Genomic DNA, 24,917 nt, shown 5'->3' with positions numbered 1-24,917 from the left:
GATTGAAAACATTGGATAGGATAATGAATTGGTTAGTATACATAAATTACTGATAGATTGAAAAAGGAACCAAATCTAATAAGATAAAATTAGGGGAAAATGTAAAGTTTTCTACTTAAATAGAACTACATTCCTTGTCATCTTTCCTTTTATTTTCCCATTTCATCTCTGACTTGGCCCCAAAATTTCAAATTTGGGTGTTCAGCAAATACTTTATATCCCCTCTCACTATGATAGAGACATGAAGAGAGAGAGATTTTGGAGGACAACCCAAGATGCAAGAGTCCAGGATGGGGACCTGGCTGTCAATCAAAGAGAAGGATTCAAACGGAATGCTCCCAGGAGTTGGCAGTTGAACTGACCAGTTCAACTCAACCAGGGAGGGGATTTGGAGTCACTCTCTCTGGAGGTTGAACCTGGCTGAAAGATCCTTGTGGGGCTCACTTGGTTTTGGGGAGCTCTCTGACCAAGGGAGAAACCACTGTTCTCTCTGAGATTTTGACTGACCAACAGTTGGAGGAAAGCCAGGCTGAAGGAAAGATTTTGAACTTTGTTTTTCTCTGGAGTTAAGCTGAGAGACCTTGCTGACTTTGTGAAGAAGAAGAAAGAAGATTTTAAAAAGCTGTTGTCCTCCGTCTCTCTAACTGTCTTAGACTCACAGTTTGTGACTGGACTATTTTCTCAAACCCTCAAATTCTCCCTCATTTTAGATTAGGGACATCCTCATCCCTCTTACCTCAGTTTCCCCTCTTACCTCAAGAGTACATCCATTTAGATCAACCAGAAACAGTTTCCTCAGTTTATATTCTCTATTTCATCACCTTTCATTAGTTGAACTTAACAACACTCCTTTCTCCATTCCCACCCTTAGTCCATAATTTCAGAAAATAAAGTTGAATCAAAGTTTTACAATGCATTGTCTTTCTCTAAAGGCCTTAATATGAATACCAGAAAGAAATATGATGGAATTGCAAGACATTGTTCAGGTGCATGTTAGGCAAGATGACTTCTGTGTTCCTCTACAAATAGATCTTGCTAATTCTAAGAAATTCTGATAAAGGAAAATCAGAATTTAAATATGACTTCAGTTATTTACCAGTTGTTTCCCCTGGGCACGTTATTTATGTCTGCCTCAATTTCCTCAACTGCAAAATGAGGATCACAAAAGCATCTAACTCCCAAGGTTATTGTGAGCAATAAATGAGATAATATCTTTAGTGTTTAACAATATTTCTAGCACATATAAGGCACTTAAAATGCTTAAAGAATTCTTTATAGTTTTTGATGGTAGTATGTAAAAAAGCAGTGTGGTAAAGTGGACAGAGAATTGGTCAACTATGAGACCAGAGTTCATATGACATATCTAATCCATACTGGTTGTGTGACCCCAATAACAAATTCAAGTCAACTAAGATTTCTATGCCATAGACAACTGTCTAAGGCCATAAGTTGCAGAAGAATTATATATATATATATATATATATATATATATATATAGTACCCACACCTCATTAGCTCCCACCATTGATGTTAATGTCATGTATAAAAATTTCAAATCTCCACTTTCAGAGTAAAAAAATTCTAGACATTAAATGAGCTGAAGGCTGTTGCATCCAAACAACTCTCATGATGTAAGATAGATTCTGGTGAAATGCCTACACCACCATTTCCTGACTTTTTTTTAAAGGAATCTGTTTGGTACGACCTGAAGTTTAGAATTTCCACCTACAGTTAAATGGTATTTTTGAATAATAATAAAAATAATTTAACATCAACAGATGGAAAATTAAGTTTGAAGAGAATCAGTGGATAGCTTTTGATCTATATTTCTGCCACTTTAACCTTTCCCAAAACAAGTTTTCATCTGCAATGAAAGTTGAGCCAGTCCTTGGGGTACACAGATGGTTCTGTAAACCATATGGTGTCTGAACCTCTTTGCTCTCTGCAGTTGAAATGGAAACAGCTAGTCAACAAGAAATGATAAGGAGTGTTGTGAGTAAATTGCTTTTTCTCAGTGATCCACTGAGAATATTACATTTACATCTGAGGAACATGTTTAACAATAATTCAATAACAATTTACAGTGCCTCCATAGAATACATATTGAAATGGATAATTAAAATGTGTTAACAATGTCTCAATATTCTTGTAGATTGGAATAAATATGAAAAACTATTCTTGAATATCTCCCAATCACTAACATCCTACTTCCATCAATAATTCATTAAATTATGTTTAAGTAAGTAGCACCGTAAACTATGCAAACGTTTTCCTGCAAAATGTTTCCTCTAAACGACTACAGTTGAGGAGAATATTTTTTAAAAAATTTAGCTATATGAACCTGTATTTCTACTGCTATAAAGCAAACTTTGTGAAAATAGTAAATTGCTCATTGCTATTTCAATGAAAAAAAATAATTATTCAGTTTAGATTGATAGACCTTTGCCCGGGTTGTGATGAATAATAAACATTTCAATTAATGTAATAAATTGTCAATTTTAATAATATTAGTTTGTAGTCCAGGATACTCTGATATAGTCAGAGCAGTTATTGGAATAATTTCTACTCATGTTCTTGCTGCAAAGAAGAGTTGTCTCTTCCATATAAAGAAGAGACTCTTTTTAAACTGAGGAAAGAATTCTTAGGTTGTGTATAATTTTAAGTAAATAGTGTTGCCCTTTTAGGTATAAACTTTAAAATGAATCAGGAATGTCTGTGGACCTGAGTCTAGCTTCAATTGATCTATTAACAAGCATATATTAAGTTTTCACTTTGTGCCTGACATTGTGCTCATTGTACGTCAGAGAACAGAAGAAAAATGGGGTGAAGAGTTAGTGGAAAGTATACTATGATATGGCATTAATGGACCAAATTCCTTACTTCAATTCCACAGTTCTGAGAACAAGAGTCTTAAGAGTTGTTCTTCTGAAAAACAGTATGATCCATTAACTTTGTAAAGAACTTTAAATTATTTTTAAAAGGAAGTCCTGATAAAGAAATGATGAGCCTTCCACTTTTGGAGCAGTCACCACAAGTATCCATTAGGAAATGCTGCTTAGAGTGGAAGTGGATTCTAATAAGAATGGTTACATGGAGCTACCTCCAAATGAGAGAGATCTGTTGAGAGCCACAGATAAAGTAGAAGAAATTGAATATATTATAATTTGCAGGTGTCCTCGATGCCTAGCTACCATCTAATGTAGGTCACCTTGAAGGAAGAAGATTCTGTTTATGTCTCATTGCCAACTTAATATTCCTAAGGAGGGTAGATATTGGTGTTCCATGAGATGTAGCTAATGTCTTTATATACCCATCATTTTAATAGGTAATTCTCATGTATTGATTTCCAATCTTAATTGAGAACCTGACCTAGCAGCTTAGCTAAGGAGTACTCAAAATCCAACTAGGGATTCCCTGCCATTCTCCTTACTAGTCTTTTGGGAACTGTTGGCTTTATTTGAGCATGATAAAAATTTTATAGGATTTAGATATGGAATGTCTCACAGTTTTGCAGATGAGGTCTAACTGTTTTGGGTCAGGCTCAAAGAAGTGAGGTAACTCTTCTAATGTCATACTGGTAAGAGTAGAAGTAGAATCTATACACAGATCCTGTGCCAAAAAATTTTTACTGCATTACAGAGACAAAGTCAGGATACAATTCAAAGTTCTACAATTTTCCATGAGCAGCAGATATCACTAAAGTCTTTTCTACACAGAGGCAAGAAATTAGAAACACTCTAATTTTTTTTTTAAAAAGCTCTATTTTAGGTATATATATATATATATATATATATATATATATATATAATTCCTAAAATACAGTTTTATACAAACTATATAGCCCTTCTGGGTTAGTTACTTTACAGTAAAAATTATGGACTTGGACTAGTTAATTACTAAGATTATTTAAACACTAAATTTGCAATAATAAGATCAAAATTTTCAGCTTAATTTTTTGTTTTTTGTTCATTTTGTTTTAGTTTTAAAAGCAATAGAGAGAAGTGGTAATATGATAATAACCACAGTGTAATTATCAAAATGATCTTATGGACAATGAAATTAAAACACACTTCAACCAACAGGCTAAAGATTTCAATTTTTAGTTTAAGAAATAATAACAAGATGTCAGCATAGCAGTAGGAGCCTTCTGAATCTCCTTCCAACCAATAGTTACAAAGCATTTCAAAAGGACAGAATTCAAAACTGGATGAGTAAAGGGACTCTCATACTAGAAACAGTGTGAAAGTTAGGCAGTGAGTGGAGATCCCCACACTATAAGGAGGTGAAACTGCACTAATCAAAATGTAATCTGATCACCCCTGCTCCACACCACCTTCCTCTGCAGAGTTAAAGCTAGGACTGAGGCAATCTCAAAATTCTCAGGGGCTAGCTGAAAGCACCACAGACTTACCTCCAAAAGCAGTACAATGCCTTGGAAGTGGGAGGTGAGGCTGAAGAGAACAGAGGTTGGGCAACAGAACTTCGAACTTTGGCAGTAACATGGATGACCACAGCCAAGGCAGCAGGGTCTGGAAAGATATCCTCAGGGCAAAATTCAATAAAGCATGCTACACAAAGATGATCACTCAGGTTTTTGACAGGAAAGAGAAGTACCAAGGCAAAGCCCTGAGAGACAGAAGTTAAGAGAGCAATCATCACCCACATGCAGAAATCCCAATCCACTTAGTGGCAAAAGGAATAAATAACAGAAAAAAGAAAAAATAAAACAAAACAAAAAACTCTTGATCCTGGACAATTTCTCTGGTGAAAAATTGCAAAATATAGAAGCAACAACAGAGAGTGAGAAACAAGAAAACACATCCAAATTTCCCCCCAAAAATAGAAATTGGTCACAAGCTCTTGAGGAATTGAAAAAGGCGTTCAAGAACCAAGTAATAATGATAGAAGAAAAATGGGAGAAAAGGTGGGAAAAAGAAATGAAAGCAATACAAAAGTAAAATAACAGCTTAAAAGACAAAATTGCATATATGGAAATAAGAGGCACAAAAATCATAAAAGTAATAAGCAAATTGGAAACCAAAACTGACCTGCTAGAAATTATGAAAGGCAGAATAGACCAAACCAAAAAGGAAAATCAAAAGGTGATAACTGAAAATCAGACTTTAAAGACTAGAATTTGACAAGTAGAAATTAAGATGATCTGATAGGAAGAATTAATGTGATAGGAAGCATTAATAAAGCAAAACCAAAAGAATAAAAAAAATAGAAGGAAACATAAAATATCCCAATGAAAAAATAACTGACACGATGTATTCTATGTTTTGATGCAGGAAAAACAATTTAAGAGTTATTGGTCTGCTTGGAATCCTGGAACAACAACAACAACAATAACAACAACAAAATCCTTGGCATCATATTTCAAGAAATTAACCCCCCCAAAAATAAAACTGCACTGAAATTCTTGAACAAGAGGACAAAATAGACATTGAAAGAATCCATAGATTATTCCCTACATAAAATCACTAAATTATAATCCCCCCCAAGGAAGGCTAGAGCCAAATTCAAGTGCATACGGTCTAGGATAAAATACTGTAAGCAGCCAGAAAGAGACAATTCAGATATCAAGGACCCCCAGGCAGGATGACACAGGATTTGTCACCTTCCACACTAAAGGACTGTAAGACATGGCATATATTATTTACTAAGGTAAGAGAATTGGGTCTACAGCAAAGAATAACCTACCCATCAAAACTGGCTATATACTTTTAGGGGAAAGTATGGGCATTTAATAAAATAGAAGATTACCAAGCATTCCTAAATAAAAGAGCAGAACTAAACAAAAATTTAATGTCCAAATGTAAAATTGAAGAGAAGTATAAAAAGGTAAACAAGAAAGAGGGAAAAATTGATGGCTTCAATAAAGTCCAATTGATTATATTCCAATATAGAAAAATGATATCCATAACTCTTAAAAAATGTTGTCATTATCATAGTAGATAGAAGAAATATTCATAGGCAGAAGTTGTGGTATTAAGTGGTTTAAGAAGATATGTAAAAAATATGGGGGGACAGAAATGAGGAAGGTCCTAAGATAAACTTGAAAGAAGATGTAAAATAGGATGAATTATACCACATAAAGAGGGGCATGGGGAATGGGGGAGAAGAGGGAGAATACTATTATAAGAAGGGAAAGAATAGAGTGGTAATAGGTAAAACTTAAACCTTAATTTAAGTGGAATTAGTTCTAAGAGGGAAGAAGAGGCAGATTTAATGGGATATAGAACTCTATCTTACCTTACTGAAAAATTGAAAGGGAATAAGGAAGAGGTGGTATGGTCAGGAAGTACTAAAAGGGAGGGAAAGGTTGAGGGGCAATTAATAGAACTTACAGAGAAGTAGAAGGGGAATAAGAAGGAAGGGGGTAGGAAGGAATGTTAAATAAGGATGAAGAAAAGGGGGATTGATACCCTGGTGTAGAAGGAAATAATGAAAGTAAAAAGGGCAGGACTAAAAGAGGAAATCAAAATGTTGGGAATACACAGGTGGTGATTATGATGTGAATGGGATGAACTCACCCATAAAGCAGAAACATATAGCAGAGTGGATTAAAAACAAAAATCTTACCATATGTTGTCTATTAGAAATAGACATGAGGCAGATAGACATACACAAGGTAAAGGTAAAAGGTTGAAGAAAAATTTATTAGGCACCATCTGAGAAAAAAAGGCAGGAGTCACAATTATGATATCTGACAAAGCCAAAGTAAAAATAGATCTGATTTAAAAAGATAAGAAAGATAATTACATCCTGATAAAAGGCAACAAGAAAAATAAAGAAATATTAGTACTCAATGTATATGTACCAAATGGTATAGCATCCAGATTTTTAATGGAGAAACTATTGGCACTTAAGAAGTGAATAGATAGTAAAACTATACTAGTGAGAGACCTAAACCTTCCTCTATCAGATCTAGATAAAACAAACAAAAAATAAATAAATAAGAACTAAGAGTTGTGAATGAAATCTTAGAAAATTTAGAGTTAACATATATTTGGGGAAAAAAGTAAATAGGGATAAAAAGAAATATGCCTTCTTTTCAGTAGCACATGGTACATTCACAAAGATTGACTTAATACTAGGGCCTAAAAACATTAGAAATAAATGCAGAAAAGCAGAAAAGCAGAAAAAATAAGTGCATCTTTTTCAGATCATAATGTGATAAAAGTTAGTAAGGGTACATGGAGAGGTAAATTAAAAGTTAACTGAAAATTAAATAATCTGGTTCTCCAAAATTGGTGGGTTAAAAACAAATCATAGAAACAATTACTGATTTCATTGACAAGAATGACAATGAGGAAACAATATATCAAAATTTGGGGGCTACAACAAAAGCGGTACTCAGGAGAAATTTTATATTCCTTAGTGCCCATATTAACAAAAAGGAAAAAGAAGATATTAACAAATTGGGCATGCAAAAACAACAACAAAAAAAAAACAACAACAACAGGAAGAGAACAAATTAAAAACCCTCAGATAAAGGCCAAATTGGAAATCCTAAAAATCAAAGGAAAAATTAATAAAAGTAAAAATAAAAGTACTATTGAAGTAGTAAATAAGATTAAGACCTGATATTTAAAAAAGAAAAGCAAATAAAATAAAGTATTGACTAATCTAATTAAGAAAAAATAGAACCAATTTAACAGTAACATGAATGAAAAGGGTGATCTGAACTCTAATGATGAGGAAATTAAGGTAATTATTAAGACCTCTTTTCCCCTATTATATGGCAATAAGTATGTCAATCAACATGAAATGGATCAATATTTCTGATAATATAAATTGTCTAGATTAACAGAAGAGGAAATAGAATATTTAAATAATCCTATAGGATCAGAAAAATAATTTCAGCAAGTCATCAAAGAACTCCCTAAGAAAAAATCACCAGAGTCAGATGGATTCACAAGTCAATGCTGTCAAATATTTAAAGATTGATTAATCCTAATACTCTACAAACTATTAATCATAAGAAAAGAAGGAGTCTTACCAAATTATTTTTATGATACAAATATGATACTTATTCCTAGCCCTGGAAGACCAAGAACAGAAAAGGAAAACTGTAGGCCAATCCTTAATGAACATATATGCTAAAATATTAAGTAAAAAAATAGCACAAGGCTACAGCAAGTTATCACAAGGATTACTCACTCTGACCAGGGGGCGTTTATACCAGAAAAGCAAGAATGGTTTAATATTAGGAAAACTATCCACATAATTGACTATATCAACAATCAAACAAACAGAAACCATATGATTATCTCAATAGATGCAGAGAAAACCTTTGAGAAAATTCAATATCCATTCTTAATGAAAACATTAGAAAATATAGTAATAAAAGGGTGTTTCCTCACAATAATAAATAGTTTTTACATAAATCTATCAGCAAGTTTCATCTGCAATGGGAATTAGTTGGATGTCTTTCTAATGAGATCTAGAGTGAAGCAGGGGTGTCAATTATCACCACTACCATTTAATATTGTACTGAAAATGGTAGCAGTAGCAATTAGAAAAGAAAAAGAAATTGAAGGGATCAAAGTAGTCAATGAGGAAACAAAGCTATTACTCTTTGCAGATGACATGATAATCCTAGATACCTAGATAATCCAAAAAAATCAACTAAAAAGCTAATAAAATTAATCAATAACTTTAGCAAAGTTGTAGGGTATGAAATAAACCCACATACATTATCAGCATTTCTATATGCTTCCAACAAAACCCAGCAACAAGAGTTAGAAAGAGAAACTCCATTTATAATCATGCTAGGAAGACTTCCAGGGGTGGAGCCAAGAGGATAGATTAATCCTATTATATTTAAAAGAGTGTCATAAACTGTAAGATTTAAAATATTTGAGGCCTTAAACTGTAGTGATTAAAATAGTGGAAGACATAAATTGTTGTAGATAAAAGAGTGGGTGAGTAAATTGTGACCACAAGAAATATGTTTTCACTACAGTGTCTTGTTTTAAAATCAAATATAAGGTGGTCGCCAGGGAAATATTCCCAATTATTCAAATATACCCAAGTCAGCTGGGTTTTATAGAGATTTTAATTAATAATACAATGAAGAATTAAAGAAAGAGAGAAAGAGTAAGAAAGGAATAAGTATGAAGGGCCTTAAGCCAACATGACCTAGACCTGAGTCTTAAGAGAGAGATCAGTCAGTCCTTAATCACTCATCACAAGATCTGTCCAAGCAAGAATATAGACACCATTTTAGCAAGCCATCTTTCTCAGAGAGGGATTTTTCTGACTGTCCTCAAGGTCCTCTCCCAAGAGACGCCTTATAGACTGTTTTTTCAGAGCCTACTCCTTAGAGCACTCTCCTTCTAACAGCCTCCTTAGAGACTGTTTAGAGATTGTCCCTTTCAACAGACTGTCCTTTTCTTATATAGGGGGTTTTCTCCTATGTCACCTCCCATAAGTTCTTCCATCTACCAATCACAGTAGATGTTTTCCAAAGGACAGCCCATTCTGAATTCACACCTGAGTAGACTAATCCTTTTAGTAATCCATACCTGAGTAGGCTAGAATCTCTGTATAAGTTTTTTTCCTCTTTGCTCCTTGTAAGTTCACAAGTTGCCTGACCTTTATAGGTACTTAGCACCCCTTTGTATTAACTCTAAAAATAGGCATGGCTTATGTATGGGTTTAATTATTTTTCATTGTTCAGCAAGGAGTTTTCTCTAAAGCAGGATTCAGTACGGGTGGAGTAGAGGTCTTCGCATTTCTGATCTAAGTAGAGTTCTCACTGTCCAAATGGGGAATGGTCCCAATAGGGAATTGTCCCAATGGAGAATTCCCCAATGGGGAATTTTTTAACATTAACAAGTCTGAGAAATTTCAAGATTCACAATCCTTACCACCTCTGTGCCACCATAAGAATCCTCTCCTACCCAGATTAAAATATCAACACAAAATAAATACAGAAGTGAAAGAACCAATAGAATGAAACAACTTTCATAGTTATTGATGTAATATTATTTTGCTGTAAGAACTGATGATCTGGAGGCTTTCTATATGAACTGGGAGAACCTCAATGAACTGATACTGAGTGAAAGGAACAGAACTAGGAGAACATTATATATAGAAAGTAAAACATTGTGGAACAATCTAATATATTGGACTTGGTTACTAGTAGCAATGCAGCAAAGCAAGAAACTCCTGAAGGACCTATAGAAAAGAATGCTATGCACATTGAGAGAAAGAACTATGGGAATAGAATGCAAAATAAAACATATGAAATCACTTATTACATGTATATATGGGCATATGACTTGGGGATTTAGGCTTTAAAAATCACTCTATAGAAAAAAATGAATAATATGGAAATAGGTATCAACTGATAACATATGTACAACCTAGTGGAAATGCTTTTCAGCTCTGGAAGGTGGAAGAGAAGAGGGGAGGGAAAGAAAATGAATCTTGTATACATGGAAAAATATTTAAAATAAAATTTAAAAATAAATAAACAATATAAATGGATGTGAGAAATACAGACAATGAGTGTCTGGGCTTTTGAAAATATGCAAAATTTACTGCCTTGTTAATTCTGCTGAGATTGTGAGTGATGATGCTTAGGTGTATGTATAATTAAAGGACCTTTGATTAAAATCACAGCATACTTTATATACTCTGTTTCTTGTCAGATTATCCTATGATAAAGAAATGGCCATTGAAAGTTATATAACTGAGTACATGGTATATTAAACATTCAAACTGACTATCTTTTACTCTTTTCCTGGTGTCCTTTGAGGAGGAAGAAGTGAAATCTTTGATATAAGAGTAGGAACAAAAACTGTATATGGTGTCTCCCAACCCAGATCTCAATTGACTATGTAACCTGGATATCTCTGTTTCTAGCATGTTTCTTAATACTTTTAGGTGAACAAATATCCTAACAAGAGAGTGCCAAGGTGACCAGTCAGATGGATAGATCTATCACAAGAAGTTTCCAAGTAAGCAGTTAGACTGGGACATCTATAAAAATCACTTGAGTTCCTACAAACAGCTCCAATCCTAGAATAGGTGAAAGTATTAGCAAAGTTTGGTGAGGAGACTTTTATAGTAAAGAAAAACAATACTAATGTTCCAACTGAGTGATTCCTTTATTGACTATATCATAGATTGAAATATGATGTAGACATTGTGAAGGTTAAAAAGGGCTCCCAGACAGAAAGCATCAATACTATGACAACCACCTTAACCTCTAACACAAATCAATGTGGAGGATGTGTTTTATAGAAACCACTTTTAAGTTTGAGCAAACTATCTTATCTGAGTGTGTAGACAGGAGGACAAACTTTATAGTTTAAGAACATTATTGCACTTTGGTTTTAATATAATTTATCATAAATATTTATTTGAAAAGGTAAATGTGTAGTTAATATTAAGTGAAGTTAAATAATATTTGGAAACACATTAATGGGGACACATGAGCAATATTATTAGAAAACCACTCCATTTATCATAGTTACCCAGAAAATCCTGTTCTTTGGGGACCAAATTTTCTAGTTCCTATGGGAGCTGAGAGAGAGAGAGATCTCAAGGATAATTCTAAATATATTATATCAGAATGATTAGATTTGGAAGATAATTCCTTAATTATAGCAATTTTCTAGATGATTTGATAAGGAGAATGATGATTATGCCTATAAGAACATTGTGAAAAAGATGAAAGTCAGATGGAAACTTTTCATTTTTCATCATTTAAGCTTCAACTGAAATGTTGAAATAAATAAAATTATTAATAATGACATTGGATTTTATGTTATGGACTTTATTGAAGTTATTTGATTCCCCAAAATGCTTGGTTTTGATGCTTCCCTATCAAAAGAGAATTCTAGTTCCTTTCTTTCTTATAGTATGGCAACTTCCTGTAGTCTTGGCTGCAAATGGGTAAGTGAAATATTGCTGCATTCTGTCCTACAGACTTGCAGGATAGAAATTACTTTAAATTGGACCTGTACAAAGTCCTATTATGAATTTGTTCTTGCTTATTCAACATTTTACATAATATATTTTCATATTTTGATTCTGATTTTGAATTTTTTTTCTTTCTCTCAAATGTTTAACTTTCTTCCATTTTTCCTTCTTCTTGTATATACATTTTGTTTTGTTTTGTTTTTGTTGTTTTACAACTCCTTTAATAATTGGCTCATACACCCCCAAAACTCAACACTGCATCCTGAACTGAACTGGATGATTTTTTACACCCACTTCAGGGGGGATTGTATTTTAATAAAAAAAATTTTTTTTGAGAAAGATCTTCAAGGAAGAAGCTTTCTAGCTCCTAAATCCAGAGAATGAACTGTTTCAGAAAGATGCCAGGAAACCTACACTACAGGACAATCCAGAATGAACTTTGATTTGTGGTTGATTGAACTGAAAGTTGATTGAACATTGATTTTGATTGTACACTCTTATGCCAAAGGGGACTGCCCGCTAATTGGCTCTGTCAATGCTCTTAGTAAAAAACATTGATTTGGCTCTCTCTCTGTCTCTGTCTCTCTCTCTCTCTGTCTCTCTGTCTCTTTGTCTCTCTGTCTCTCTGTCTCTCTGTCTCTCTCTGTCTCTCTTTGTCTCTCTTTCTCTCTCTCTCTGTCTCTGTCTCTGTCTCTCTGTCTCTCTGTCTCTCTGTCTTTCTCTCTCTCTCTCTCTCTGTCTCTGTCTCTGTCTCTCTCTCTCTCTCTTTCTCTCTCTCTCTCTCTCTCTCTCTCTCTCTCTCTCTCTCTCTCTCTCTCTCTCTCTCTCTCTCTCTCTCTCTTTCTTTCTTTCTCTTATTTCCCCTTTATCTATAACTATTGTAATAGCTGGTATGTTTACAAGACTCATGTCCCATCTTGGAGACTAGTCTCCTTTGGGCCTCAGGGGGAGATTATGAATTTTAAAACTATTCCACCCTAATCAGACTGTACTTTAGAAGATCCAATTTAGCTTTTTCCTGATCAATAACAATGGAGATACTTGAAATAACAATCAGATCTTGGAACTCTATATTTCTCCACCCTTTTTAGTTTAACAAGATTAAGAAGGTCTGCCTGAGGAAATTGCCTTCAACAGACATGTGCAGAAAAACAGACACACCCCTGGGCTGTCCTAAGTCAAGCTAAGGGATCATTGGTACAGATGAGATGCAGGAAAGTGACGTAAAACCATTCATATAAGGCATGTCACTTCCTCTCTCTTCCTCTTTCCCTGGAGAGGTGACTCTGACTGAGAGTATGTTTGGCGTTTTGACATTTTGGAGAGTTGGTGGTGAGTTTTGCCCTTGAGCTGATTCAGGTTTGTGCATCTTTGCTGACTGAGCCCCTTTGGAGGTCAGACTGATTCTTTCCTCCTTCACACTCAAAACCTTACTTTCTAGATTTCCTAATCTTCCTGCCAAGTATTAGACCCTTCCTTCTTCCTTCTTCTTAATCTCCTCTACTATATCAATTATATCACCATATAATTTCCAGCTGAGTTTGGTTGTTTCATTAGGATTTTATAAATAAAGTCCATGCCAATCAAATATAATTATTACATTCAGTCTCAACCATAATTTTAACCTTTACAGTTTCTGGCTTTAGAGTCCAGAGTATTCTGTAATTTAGTTCTCCTATGTTTATCTGATAAATAGTAAATGTATAATTCAGATCACTAACCACTTTTAATTAACATATTATGTGTGTGTGACTATTCATAGTAGTAGTTCTTGTTTTAGTCTATATCTGTTTATTTTTCAGTAAAAATTCCTTGGAGGACCCAATATTTTGCAGTATTATTAGCAGAGGATTGCAGTCACAAAGGGCACACCAGAAAACACTTGGATCTTCATTTTTTCCCCGAAGATTTACAATAGCCTTCAGGATATATATTTAAAATGAATACATTTGAAATAATTTAGAAACAATTTCCTTCCCTGAAACCAAAATTAAAAAAAGATATGTATCTGCTTTTGAAACTAGCTCAGATTTTAAGCACAACTCATAAGTTGTCTTTCTTTGACTGGAAAAAAAAAACATTCCTAGGCTAGATTTTATTTTATTATTAAATTTAATTTTTTTCTATTATTTTTGATGGTTTTATATAGATACATATATAGTAAATGATATATTATTAATCCAATATACAACTTTCAAAATGTGCACACAATAATTTTCATTTTCAGAGACTTTTATGTAGTCAGAAATTTTACTGAAATTGGTGTGTTATTATAATATCTGTAAAAGTAATAATGAAATTAAGCTATGTAGCTCCACACATTAAACAACTTCTTCTAACTATATCTTTTGAGCATTGTCTACTTAATGAATATACAATTCGTAATGCCCAAGGAAAGATAAAGACTTAAAATTTTGACTTTGAATCCAGAGGTCACACTGAACCCAAGTATGAAAATGACAACTCTAAACATTTTGATCTCCTTCAGGCAAGACGCATCAAGCAGAAAGATATTAAAGAAATGTTTGGGACTGAATAAACTGAGATTAATTTTTATCCTATGAGACATACTCTGTAGAATATCAATTCTCTCCCTACCAAAAAAAATAGAGAACCGCCCCTATATCCATAGGGATACATTCTAATATCTACAGCTGATGGCTGAAAGCAGGTATATAAAGGAATACCTGTTGACTATATATATATATACACTTTCCCTGCTTCTTCCCCATTACTTATACTCCCCACCTTCCACAAAACAAACTTTTAAAAATTGAAAATGAAAACAGAAAAGACTGCCAGATAACTGAAAGGCTTGGCAGACCTCAAATCCTTCATGGTTGACCAATGCTAACAGAAATCACAGAAATCAAAACTTAGCAGGTTTATCAAGGGGACCTACTGTAGTAGCAGAATAGACCACTAGGTGGCACAAACCACAGAGTACTAGATCTGCAGTATGAAAACTAGTTAAAAAACAACCTCCACCACTTACTAGCTTTGTGACTCTTGATAAGTCAGTTAAATTCTCCTATCTTTTTTTCTCATTTGAAAAACTGAGATAATGATAGTGCCTACCTTGGAAGGTTGTTGTAAAGATCAAAAGAGCTATCAAGTATTTAAAATCCTTTGTGAACTTTTATATGCTATATGCATGTTAATTAAATGTATTTTGATTGTGCTTATATGAGCTTGCAATAAGCATCAGATTATGAAGCAGGTATCCTCTACTATTGTTCCCATTACATGCCACCTGTAATGCCTGCCAAATACACAGGCTTTCCTTGCCACTCTTTAAACAGTGTTATGAGTATAAACAAAGAATCACTGAAATCCATAGCTTCATGGCCCTTTCCCCAATCTATACATGATAATAAACCCCCTCTGTAGAACATCATAATTTTGAACACCTAAAAAAAGGAAGTAACTCAATCAATCCAATAGAAACTCATTTTATTATTTTAGTTGTTAAGTTTTTCCTTACACTAATCCTAAATTGACCTTTTCCCAACTGTTACCTAGTCTAATTTGGTCTCTAGAGCCAAATGAAGCAAATCTATTCATGTTGATGTTAAAAATTAATAAGTAAAAGTTGTCATATGTTCTAAAAATCTGTGCTCACATGTAAAAGAATCCAGATGGTGCTAACATTTTATTTACCAAAAATGTGAAGATTTAGGAGAAAATATATAAATATTGACTCATTCTACAACCAGCCTTAATTTGCTAATTATATTCTTAGCCTTCTCAAACATATGGTTACATTAATCAGAAATCCCATATGCCATCTTGAAACTGTATATATCTTTAGCTGTGTTTTAAAACACTGATTACTCTCCTCTTCCTTCCCTTTTCCATTGTGAACACTCCTATGCTCTTATTAATCAGCCAGAATTTCTCTGCTTCCTCATCTTTCATATACTGCTTTATTTGTAACTTGCTAGTGCTGTTAAGATGTATCATTTTTTAACATAGATATTTATGTATAGGCATATTCCTTGAATAGACTGGGAACTCCATGATGGCAAGGTCAGGTTTGATTTAATCCATCTGCCTCTCCTAGCACCCTCATCAATGGTCTTCATATAGTTGATGTTTAATAAATACTGGAATTCTTATTAAATAATGTTTGAATTTTTGGATTCAAATGAGTATCATGAATTATTGATATTTTAATGGGGATACATTTAATAGGAAATAATGTAATATAGATGGTGCAATAAGAAGAAATTTTGTTTGGATTTAGATTACCTGCTCTGAATTGAGGAGGGATAGTTTAAACCCAGATAGTTGGACTTCTACAAAGTTCTAACCAAGTAACTGCCCAACTCCTATTGATAAACTCCAGTGGTTCCCTATAACCTCAAGAATCAAAATACAAAATATTCTAGAACTATAAGCCTTTCATTATCTAGACCCTTCCTACCTTTGCAGATTTTTCTCATCTTACTCCCCACCCACCCCCACTCAATTTTTTTTTCATTTTCATTTTTCCATTTCATTTTTTCATTTTCATTTCATTCATAAATTCCTGGCTAGCTACTCTATGAACAAGAAATTCCATCTACTAACTATTGGCCCTGAAGTTTTTCTCTAACTGTTCCCCAATTCAAGAATGGTCTTTCTTTTAATTTCTCCCTACCGCCTTCTTTGATTTCCTTTATGCCCCAAATAAAATTTCATCTTTTATAGGAAGCTATTCCAAACCTTTCTTAATGCCTTCCCTCTTCTCACGTGTTTCCTATTAATTCTATATGTAACTTGTTTCCATCTTTGGAATGTGAACTCCTAGAGAATAGAGGCAAATTGCCTCTTTTTTGCATCTCCATTTCTTTCTTACCATAGTCCTGACACATTGCAAAACTCATTTAATTCAAATCTTTTACTCTCCAAATTTAAGTTCTCTGGGACAAAATCAGAATTGATCTTTCTGAATTATAGCTCTACCATTAACATTGTTTAGCAGTTTTAAGATAAATGTAACAAAGTTCTCCCTTGAGTGGAATGGTAGGTCATTTTATTTTCTTGAATAAAAATGTTACAGAGCTTTCCAGGTCTCCTTTAGAGCTTTTATTTAAAAAAACACTACTCACAGTGTATAAATGTTCCTGAATGGGATAAGAGCTAATATTAGATCATTAGAAAGGAAAAATGATAATAAAACTCATAAAGTGAAGGATGTAGGTGATTACGTTAGTTTTTGAAACTCTTATTTTGATACATCCTTTTTTTGTCTATGCTTAAATTTTAGCTATTCTTTTGCTAATTTGCATGATAGTTTTTAACAGCTGTTGAGTAACCTTGATGTTACTCTTTCCCATTTTATGTTACTTTTTTTAACATAATCATCAAAATTAATGATTCCATGAATTGCCCTTTTGCTATTCAGGCAAGGGAAAACAGCTCTCCACAGCCTCATATCATTTAGAGTGAGCTATTTCATGTTAATCTGCAAATCTAATATTTAAAGTATGAAGACCTTCCTTTCAGGAAATTTTAAAGAGTCCAAAACATTAAATAATAAACTATAATTAAATAGTAATAAAGGACCATAAATTAATATTGCAATTTAAAATCAAACAAAAATCCTTTATAAGAAAGCTTTTATTGATGATTTTCAGTCTTACTTATTTTGTTCTCCTTTTTGTGTTAGAATACATCTGTGTTCATAAACCTATGGCATACGTGCCTGAGGGGCTGCTCCCTTCCCCTTCTCTATATGCATCAGAGGACATTTCTCATATGACTTGCCCCTCTGCTCAGCAGCCCAATGAGAGTTCTACCTCCCTCCCTTGTCTGGGGTAAGGCTGAATGACTGACATGAAACATGAGAGTCAAAGTTTGGACACTTGGTCTCTGAAAGGTTCATCATAACTGGTATAGATAATAAGAAGCAATACATTTACATAGTCTTCATCATTTAAGTCTCTATTTCACTGAACCAGAATTGAAATAAACCTATTGCAATATTATTATACAAATGAATATCTCAGTATAAGATATTGTATAAGAAGTAAAAGCCTGAATGGATCCAAGGAGAGATAATGGTCTACAGAAAACTGAGACAAAAATAAGATTCAGCTTCCGGGGGAAATGGTAAGAATGTAGACACAAAACACTCTTAAGTTTAATTTGACACGTTTTTATTTATCATGATCTCATATCTATTCAATAGGCAAAAGAACAAAAGAAGCAAACAAAAAAATTTATTGTGCTTGTCAATTGTTGAGGTAAAATTATTTTACCTGAAAATTCAACAACCAACTGTCGTGATTCAATTCACATTGACTGCAAAATTTTCCTGGATGTAGAGGGTCAGAGTCATTGGACAATTTAGACTTAGAAAAACAGACTTTAAGGATTAGATCATGCAATTCTTTTTTTTTTTTTAACTGGTAATTTCCAAAGACTTTGAGAAGACAAATAACTTAACCAAACACACAAGTATTAAGTATCAGAGGCAACATTTGTACTCATGTACTCTGGCCACAGATGCAGGGTCCTTTCCATATTACATATTTTTTTTAAATTCACATATATGAGGCTAGTCTTTTCTTGAACAGGGAGACTGAACAACTTATGTAAGTAAAACCCTTATCTTACACTCACTTTAAGATTCCCTCTGTGGTCAGTTCCCATGATGTTCAGTTTTCAGGTTCAGTGTTCACATAATCTATGTGTCAAGTCCCCAAATGGTTCCTATACCATCAACAGATTAAGTAAGCACCATAAATGAAATGGCAAAACACTTGATATAGTATTGGAATAGCAGAATTCAACAATAGAATTATTTATCAAAACATACCAAAATTATATATACACACATATATATATATAATTGAATGTGTCCACATATGTTTTTTTAAATCCTTATATTAGAAACTATACATAATATAGAGAGAATTACCTTTAATAGCACATATTTACTTGTGTGGGTGTGGTGTAATTTACTTGGGAAAGAGGAAAATGGAAATGGAACCTCTTCCTTCTAAAGCAGGAATAGAGAGGTGTGGTTGTTTAGCCAGAGAAGAGAAAGAGGATGGATTTTGTCTTTTCTCCCTCATCCCTCTCTGACTAGACTCCCTCAATTGGCTGCATTCAATTCCTACTGGCAGGCTCTCTGGGATCTTTGTTGGAAGAGGCTTCAGGTGTTAAGCCTCTTTCTTCTGGAGAAAGAGAAACCCCTTCTCTTCCCCCCCTCAATTCAGGCTATCTTCTAATGAAGTTGGAATCAGTTCTGGGTCCTAATGACTGAGTTTATTCAAGGGAAGCAGGAAAGGGACAGGGTTGATGAATGGTAAGGATTGAGATTCAGGAGGGAAAGAGGGAGAACAGACCCCTATGTAATTAATACCCTTCCCCTCAAAGTTAGTTAGCTCAGGTCAGACATCCTGAATCCCTAAGGGCTTCAGAGTAGAGAAACTCTGGTTTCTTGGCTGGCACAGCAAGTGTCCCCAAGTTCAAGGTTCAAAAGGAGCTGTAGAGATCTTCTTTGTGGACTGCTTGTCTCTCAAAGTCCTGGCTGGGATTTAGGAGGAACGGGGATCATGAATCCAGGGAGAGAAAGATCACTTTTAGATGCAGAGTACAAAACAAACAAACAAACAAAACAAAACAAAACAAAACAACACCTCTGCCCAGGTACTCTCTGCCAGGAGTCCATTTCAACTGCCTGGATCAGCTTTTTCTCTCCCTCCTAGATTACAATTTTCTTTTTGCCTATCCCTCCTTCACTGCTTGCAGGATTCTTGTAGCTCTTCCAGGCTTATTCCCAAAGTTTCCAGACTTCTCTCTCTTACCGTGTGTATCAGGGGTTTGAATGCATATGTATTCCTCATATATATTGTGGTACTTAAAACTTTGGGGTGTATGGGGTGCTCAGGGAGGGGTAGTATCTCTGGTATGGAGGGCTTGTCGTGCCCTCCTAGGGCAGCTCTCCAGCCTCTGACCCCAACCTGACACCCAGCTCTCACTTGTGGCTCCCAGTAGCTGCTAGCATGTGGCAGCGGCCACACCCCGGGCAACGGCTTTGACAGGCCGGCCAAATATTGTGAGGGTAGCCATCGGGTCATCGACCCCTGGTGAACCAGGGCTTTGCTCACCCAGCATGTGAAAACTGCTTCGACTGAACAGACGGAAGAAACCAATAAGAAGGTTCAACAGCTGAGAGGGCAATGCAGCAAAGCACTGTGGAGTGCTTAGGGTGTGTTGGAGCACAAAAGACAACACTGCAGCTGAGGAAGTCTCCAGGTGTAACGACTTTTCGTACCACTGGACCCAGGCTTCCAACACCGAGAGAGTGGGGCTGTCTCTGTGCATCGGCTTTTTCACTTAAATCTCTTTCACGAACAAGTATCTTTGTGCACACTCATCTATCCTAACCCCTTCCACCCTCTTCAAGACCTGCAGCGATGGGGGAGTGGCGACACAACAGGTGGAGGTGACCACTGGCAGTTGTAGTCACGATCCTGCACGTAGGTGACCCAAGGACCAGTGGTCACTCGGCCCTGTGGGCAGCAGAGACATTCGGCAGCATCCTGGGTGACTGAGCAGCCCTCTCTAGGACAGCACTGCTCACCCTAATCAAGGGAGGGGACTAGAAAAGGTGTCCTAAACATTGCCTGCCCTACAAACACCGGGTCAGCACACCGCGGCTAGCGAGTCATCCCTTTAAGCTGTTGAAATCAAAGAAAAAATACAAAGAAACTCCTACTAGGAGCATGGAACATCAGTACATTACTTGATAGAGAGAATACCCCAAGACCTGAGAGAAGAACAGCTCTAATCGGTAAAGAACTGGTGCGATATAACATCGACATCACAGCCTTAAGTGAAACACGTTTACCAGAAGAGGGATCACTCAGCGAACCCACCACTGGATACACCTTTTTCTGGAAAGGTAGAGCCTCAAATGAAGACAGAATCCACGGTGTTGGCCTGGCCATCAAGACCAGTTTGCTCAAACAGCTGCCAGACTTGCCTGTGGGCATCAGCGAGAGGCTCATGAAGATCCGTTTGCCTCTCAGCAAAGACCAGTATGCCACAATCATCAGCGCATATGCCCCAACACTGACCAGCACAGAGGAGACCATCGAGCAGTTCTGCTCTGACCTGAGTGCCGTCCTGCACTCAGTGCCCACAAATGACAAGCTGATACTACTGGGAGACTTCAATGCCCGCTTCGGCCAGGACCATGAAAGATGGAAAGGAGTGCTCGGCAAACACGGCGTGGGCAAAATGAACAACAATGGCCTACTGCTACTCAGCAAATGCTCAGAGTTTGAACTCACCATCACGAACACTGTGTTCAGAATGGCGACCAAATATAAAACAACGTGGATGCACCCAAGATCAAAACGGTAGCATCTCATTGACTACATCATTGTAAGCCGGCGAGACATCCAGGGTGTAAAGATCACTAGAGCCATGAGAGGAGCTGAATGCTGGACAGACCACCAGGAAGTCCTCGACAGAGCCAACTCCACCAGCATCGAAGTCATGGTCCTCCAAACCCAGCTATGATCCTCTGCATGGACCCACAGCGAATACCAAGACAGGTATTCTATGGTGAACTGTCAGCTGGACTCAGGAAACAAGGCCGACCAAAGAAAGATTCAAGGATCAGCTAAATTCCAACTTGAAGTGGGCTGGCATTACACCAAAGCAACTAGAACTCACTGCCTCTGACAGAAGCAGCTGGCGAACCCACATTAACCATGCCGCCGCCACCTTTGAAGATGAGCGACATCGACGTCTTGCCGCTGCGTGTGAAAGCCGACACCAGCCACAACCGCATCTCCCGTAACAACTGGCGTTACATGCCCCATGTGCCACAAACTCTGTGCCTCAGCCTTTGGACTCCAAAGCCACATGAGGGTACACCGTAGATGAAACTGCACAAAGACAATAGTAATTCTCGATCACCGAGAGACTACCACTATACTATACTATACTTAAAACTTTGTACTCAAAACAATCATCTCAAAACTTGTGTTCTAGGGAAAGGGAAGTTTTAGTTTTCATTACTATCTCTGGACAGTTAATGTCTTTTCATTCTTTTACCTAAGGCATCATGGTTGTTTTTCCTAGTGGCTTAGTATGTCTTCTTGTTTCTTGTTTTCCTTTCCTTCCACTTTCTTCTATTGCACATGTTAATCATCTTTCTTTGACTCAGGTAAGCCACAAGGCCTACTCCTGTTGAATTGGAATGTAGAATAGAAGTGCATTGTTCTGATGTTTGGCTCAGTCCCTGAATCTGGCATTCTTTCATTACTCTAGTTTCTACAGTCAGCTATAATTGAAGGCATCCACTGTTTCTCTGCTACTACAAGTGGCATTGTCCATGAACAACATCCACTGATTCTCTACCCTACGTCTGATTTCCTTCCATATGTTTGCTACCACTACTACCATAGAGAAGTGTCATTGTTCTTTTTTACTGTGACCATTTGGGGGACAGCAAGCACTTATACCTCTGTTATCACTTAACATGAAAGATTCAGTTAGCTGACAAAGAAAAAGGTCTTTCAGGCTACTATGTCAGCTATCCTTAGACCTTTCTTCCAGCTGAGTCAAAGTAATTGATTTCTATTCATCACTTTACAATTTCAAGGCTCAAATAGTGTATCTTCCACAGGATCAGTGGGATGTTTTGGAATCTAGGAACTAAGTTTTTCTCCCTTAATTTTCCTTGTCAAAGCTGATAGCCTTTGTTGGCATTCTTATTATCAGACCAAAGTCCATCTTCCTCTCATATGTGACATGAAAGTATTACTTTTTATCACACAGGTTATTTCCATTGGGCACAGAATTTTCTCATAGTCCTTATAGACAGAAGAGTGTAGCAATATAAGGGAAAATTTCTCAACCTTCCCTATTCCCCAACATCTACATACATGAATTATTTTACACAGGAAAGTTAAATGTTGAATTATTACATGAAAAAAAAAAAAGATTGGCAGGGCAGTTTGAAGAAAAAGCACTTTACAAACCATTAAGAAATATATGAATATGAATCAGAATTACCATCATTATGCATAGCTTGCTACTAAGAAAGATGCATTTATAATATCTTTTAAAACATCTTATTAAAGATTGCAAGTTACATGAGGTTAAAGTTCTCAGACTTCAGAAATACCACTACAATTCATCATTGTTTCATCGTTCTTGTCTAGGCCATTAAAGAATTTGGCTTGCTCTCAAGGCTTTTAGCTTCTGAGTTCATAGAGTTGTTTACTGTTGTGAACAAACAATCCTCCTTTTTTCAGATTGTGAAGAAGAAATTATTGATGCTCATTGCATAATGGCTGCTTTTTTTGTGTGACATTAATGGAATACTAAATCTTCCCCACAGTCACCTTGGGGCTCCTTTTATATCAGGGGTCCACAATTATGTATTATAAATGGTTCACAATAACAGTAAATAATAATCTTCTATATTATAATGCTCAATGAAATTACCACCATATGCTAATTTACTATGGGCTTAGGAGAATTTTTCAAGAAAATGCTGTGGCAACATGAATCCATTGGGCAAAATAATGAATAACAAAAGGATTATAACAAAGGCAGTTTCTACATGAGTCAGGTATAATTGTTTAAGGGTGTTGGCACACTGCATAGGCCAGCCCAAGGGAAAGCAGAGAAACTTTGAGATGACAGAGTCAAAAGGGATGAATCAACATGGGGAAGATAGAGGAATACTTTCTTTATCAGAGTAACTTAATCTACCCTTGTCTCTAAAGCAGACATATCACTCTTTGTTCTCACTCTTCAACCCCTTTTCCCTTTGACATACTCCCCAAGTGTTTAATAATGTTCTGCCCTTACAACCACAATGTTATAGCCTCAATGACTACAGATCTGGGAGTCCAGAGCAAAGTCGATTTGCTCTATCATACTCCCTTTCCCTGTTTTCTTCCCTCCCTAGATCCATGACCACAGTCTCAGGCACTAGACCTCTCACTTTTAGAATCATAACCTTACATACAAGTTCCTCCTTTGTTAGATCCTTCCTGGAACAACAGCTTCAGACACACAAGCATTTAGGAGACAACTTATTTTTGTTGCCATTTGCAGTCTTAGAACTCTAGAGGTTGGATTCTTATGTTAAATAATACTACATCTGTGGTAGCTATGTAGCTCAGTGAATTGAGAGTCAGACCTAGACATAGGAGGTATTGAGTTCAAATGTGGCCTCAGACACTTCTAGCTTTGTGACTCTGGGAAAATCACGTAACCCCAATTGCCTAGCCCTTGTTCTCCTGTCTTGGTAAAGTGGTGTATATATTTCATAAAGTGAGTCCGGACATTGTAACAATTAAAATTAATTTCTCTGCTAAAAGTATTATTTTCTAATGAGGTTTATTAAAGATTAAGAAATTAAAATAATACGAAATAAGAAAGCACATGTCTAGGAGAGCTGAAAAGCCCATTCAGTTTCACTTACTACATCTTGAGAGACGCGTGTGCTTAGAAGTGGAAGCAGGGAGAGGGCCAAAGTAGGCAGAGAGTCGGTTTAAATAAAAATTGTGTTCTTGCACTCAGGTGAGGACTCAGGGTGATATTATAGGGAATTCTGGGAACAACCAAGGACTTCTGTGAATTGAAGTCTGGAATTCAAATCTCCATTTTACATTTCTCCATTTGATTCTACTGGGAACAGTTTTCCCCAAAAGGATCATGAAAACATAATCAACTTAAAGATGACAATAATTTGAGAATAAGAGGAAAAAAGAACAAAACCAATAATTGCTAGACTCATTGACCAAAAAAAAAAAAGAAAAACAGTTAGGGGGCAGTCCCCTTTGTCATGAAAGTATACATATAAATAAATGTTCAATCAACCACAGCAAAAGTTCATTCTTGATCTTCTTGTGCAGCTTATGGTCTGGAGGTATCTTCATGGTGTCTTCTCCAGACAGTTCAGTTTCTAAATTGGAGAGGTAGCATGTTTTTTTAACTTAAATTCTTCTCAA

Source organism: Monodelphis domestica, chromosome 8, assembly GCF_027887165.1.
Source record: "Monodelphis domestica isolate mMonDom1 chromosome 8, mMonDom1.pri, whole genome shotgun sequence".
Taxonomy (NCBI): Eukaryota; Metazoa; Chordata; class Mammalia; order Didelphimorphia; family Didelphidae; genus Monodelphis; species Monodelphis domestica.
Note: the sequence above shows the minus strand (reverse complement) of the source record.